Raw genomic sequence first — 4,434 nt, 5'->3', positions numbered from 1 at the left:
ATAAAGACAAAAGAAAAGATATTGATGATTTGTTTTATATTTTATTTCAATTGCTTATATGATAAGGAAAAATGGTTAAAATTGTCAATTTATAAGAAATACGATTTTCTTTAAATTTGGGAATTTGGATATCCACTTGTTTGAAATTAGAATCCATATTCCTACTGAAAAGGGGTTAAAGAGGGAATCTAGGTTCCACTGGCATCTGATTCCCTAATGTGATTTGCAACCAAACATGGGAATCTTTAAACATTTTTGGGAATCCTAAAACATAACCCTATACCAAATGCCCTTAGGTGGTGTATGGTACAGGGGAATTCACATTACTCCTGGCATCCAGATTCTTGGGAATGTGATGCTTTGCAATCTGAATAATAAGGAATATAACTATTCCTATGTTTGGTCTAATTGGGAATCTAGTAAGATTCTTAGGAATGAGAGATTATAATGTTTGGTTTATTCCTAAAAATCTTAACTAAATTATTTATTTTTTCCATTTTATCCTTAGATTTGTAAATCCAATATAAATCTTTTTTTAAATAATAATAATATTCCTTTAAATGAATAATGAAAAACAAAATATAAACTATAAATTGTGACACGTTTATTAAAACTATAGTCTAAAAGAAGAAAAGATGAATATATCAACAAAGTTGTCTATCTTGTTTATGTTGTTTTGGCGGGAAGAGATAAAGACAAAGGAAAATATATTGATGATTTGTTTTATATTTTATTTCAATTGCTTATATGATAAGGAAAAATGGTTAAAATTGTCAATTTATAAGAAATACGATTTTCTTTAAACTTGGGAATTTGGATATCCACTTGTTTTAAATTAGAATCCATATTCCTACTGAAAAGGGGTTAAAGAGGGAATCCAGGTTCCACTGGCATCTGATTCCCTAATGTGATTTGCAACCAAACATGGGAATCTTTAAACATTCTTGGGAATCCTAAAACATAACCCTATACCAAATGCCACATTAATTTAAGAGATAAAAGAGTTTGGACAAATATGTGGGTCCATTGTTTTCAATTTATTCACAACAATGTCATTAAAAACATTTTCTGTATCTTGGAAACACCCCTTTAGCTGTTTTCAAAATCCTATTCTAAACCAAGAAAATAGGATACATTTATTTGAAAACTGTATTTAGAAAATATTAACCAAATAATAAATTCAAGTGGGAAACCCACCATTTTATGGATTGCAAAACAAAAAACTATATTTAAATACTCTTATCAATCAGTATGTGCAAAGAAACCAAAACGATATGTAAAAAGTATGTGGGATATATCTCAATTGAGATAATGTATGTGAATTTTTAGGAAAAAAAAGATGTTTTCCGTTTTTAAAATATGTTAAACCATTTAGTGATAAAGAGTTGCAGACAATTTCATTTTGGCAATTAGAAAAAAAGAAAAGAAAAAAGAGTATGTTTGTGGGGGAAAAAATAGTATTACTTTTATTTTTTATTTTAAAAGAAGAAGTTGTATTAGTATTTGACTACTAATATGAGAGAGAAATGTGGATGTGGAAAAAAAAGTTGTGTAAAACTTGGGCCATTTCATTTTGGCAATTAGAAAAGAAAAAAGAAAAAAGAGCAAGTTTGTGGAAGAAAAAAGAAGTAGTTTTATTTTATTTTATTTTATTTTTCAAAAAGAAGTTGTCGTCTTAGTACTTAACAACTAACGTGAGAGAGAAATGTGAAGGTGGAAGAAAAAACTTTTTTTTTTAAATAAAAAACTTAGCTAAAAATTAGGAGTTTTAAATTACCATTTTTACATGTCTAATCATATTTTTTAAGCTATACAAACATATGAATTTGAGGATATTTTGGACATCTAAATTGAAGATCCCAAACAGGAGAAACTCCTTAAATAGTAGTACAAATAAATAATAGTACAGATATAGATACATGTATATATGTGTGCCGAAAATTTGCAACCTAATTTTAAAAAATTGGGAGAATGTGAAAATTTTTGGGGATATTTAACTATTTATATGGTTTACCCTGTAGTTCCGTCAAAAGAATGGCCATGCTTTTATACCTTGTTTGGGAGTTTTTTAAGGAAGGAGGGGGAGGGATTTGGAGGGGTTTGAAGGGGTTTCAACTACCTCCAACCCCCTCATTTTTAATTCCTCCAAATTGGAGAGATTTGGAGGGAGAGTAGAGCACATAAAATTATAGATAAAGTAAATTACCTAATTTATCCTTATTATATTTATAAAATTACAATGTTAAAAACAAGGGGAAGGGTTAATTACTCCCTTCCCCCTTACTAATTATAAAAACATCCAAACAAGGTAGAGGGTAATCATTCTCCTCTACTCTCCTCCCCACTACTCCTCTCCCCTCTACTCCCCTCTACTCTCCTCCCTCTCTAAACTCCCAAACAGGCCATTAGAGATTCAAAGGTTGACTAAGGGTTCTACAATTTCAGCTCCTACAAATCAACCCTATAAATCAACCCCTAGAAACTGAACCCGACCCATTTGTCTCAAAAAAATCAATCTGATTGGAACCAAAAAAACAAAAAGGCAACGGCTTCCAGGGGAAATGTAAGTACATCACTCTCATTTTTCTTCTTCTTCTTCCTTCTTATGGTTCATTTTTTACGCTTATAATGCAAGTCATGTAATGTAGAGCTACTGGAAATCAATGCTAATCCGACAACTAGGAGGAAACCGACCATTTGCAACATCAACCGCTCCCAAATTTGCACCAACTGTTGATGCTGCTCATGCAGATAATAGCTTAATTTCCATGTTAGTCGGGTTATTTTTGTATTTGCATTTTTCCGGAGGTGCATTGCATATTTATCTTTTGGATGACATATTTCCTTGAGTAACAATTAATGTTACAAATGTTACCAACCACTACATATCTTAGATTCTAAATTCTCTATTATATGAAGGATGATGTCAAATGTACTATAAATGTTACTACAAAATGATGAATAATACACAAACATGTTAGTTAATGTAATTATCCCTTACCATCGTACACTCTTGGTATTACCATCGTAATACACACTCTTGGTATTACTCACTTTACAAGTATAAGTGCTTGTGGGGCGTGGGGGGCCAAGGTTGGGGTTCAAATCTCCAAGAGGAAGTTTCACATACATATACACTTTAGATTAGGTTAGAGTAGAATTCTATCTTGTATATATATATAAAAAAAATCCCTTAAGTTTTGTAATATCTTTAGTCATTTCTATTTCTTAATTGTGTTTAGAAATAGACAAATCAATTTGTAAGTTTATAAAATGAATTTTTAATAACACTAACATCACATTTTGTGAATTCCTTAGGGGAAATAATTATAGAATTCATTGTTTATCTGTACTATTTATAAGAGAATTCCTCTCTTTTATGTGGTTTAAAAATACCCATAAATTTTACATTTAACCGCACACCCTTAGTACGACGGTCACTCCACAAGTATAAATACTTATGGACAGTGGGGGTAAGGGCCGGGGTTTAAATCCTTAGGAGAGAGCTTCACATACATATACACTTAAATTAGGTTAGAGTAGAATTTCTATTTTGTATAATAATAAAAAAAATGCCTTCAAAATAGGATACTTTTCTATTAATTCATGTCTTCAAAAAAAACTTATCGACAATTAAAAAAAGAAGAAGAAAATTACGACACTAAACCAAAAAAAAAAAAAAAAAAAAAAGACGTGTACTAAAATACCCCTTATTCAAATTCTTAAACTTTCTAAAATACGAGAAGGTATTTAGTATCAAATAATACTATGTCAGCAGTATCAAAATGTAATAAATGTGAGATATATCAGCAAAAAATAACTAATCCACTAATTATTAAAAGACATGTGTTAGTGGTTAATACTTCCTTCTAAAATACCACTATCTTTTAGTTAAATAATCTTAAATTAAAAAACACAAACTGATTAAAGAGAAATTCTTATTCCTAAGTTTCTGGCTTTTTCATTTATCTTCTTATCTTCTACACTTAGCTTAAAACTTAGGACACTATCTCTATCTTATTTTTAAACATTATTCCACATTACCAAATGTTACTTTATCTTTTTTTTTTTTTTAATACACACAGTTATTTATATATCACTTTAAATGTTATAATACTAAAAAAAAAAAAAACATTATTACACATGCAAAGCGCATGTGATGATGAGCCTAGTGATAATCATAGTCTTATAAACACCTTTGTCATGCATGAACTTTTTTTTTTCATCAGCAGACCTCTTTTTTTTTTTTTTGTTATAATTTTTATATACAAGATCATGAAGGCATCCTATGTGGGTATTCTCTGCAGGCTGGGTTTGAAGTTTGAATTAGCCCCATTGTATGTGCTGCTGGGAATGGTTGGGGTAGGTGTGACTATTGGGATTCATACGATGAAGCACCAGCTCATGCATTCCCATACGGTTTGCGTCAACAAG

This window comes from Castanea sativa, chromosome 11 (genome assembly GCF_040712315.1).
Source record: "Castanea sativa cultivar Marrone di Chiusa Pesio chromosome 11, ASM4071231v1".
NCBI classification, from domain to species: domain Eukaryota; kingdom Viridiplantae; phylum Streptophyta; class Magnoliopsida; order Fagales; family Fagaceae; genus Castanea; species Castanea sativa.
Note: the sequence above shows the minus strand (reverse complement) of the source record.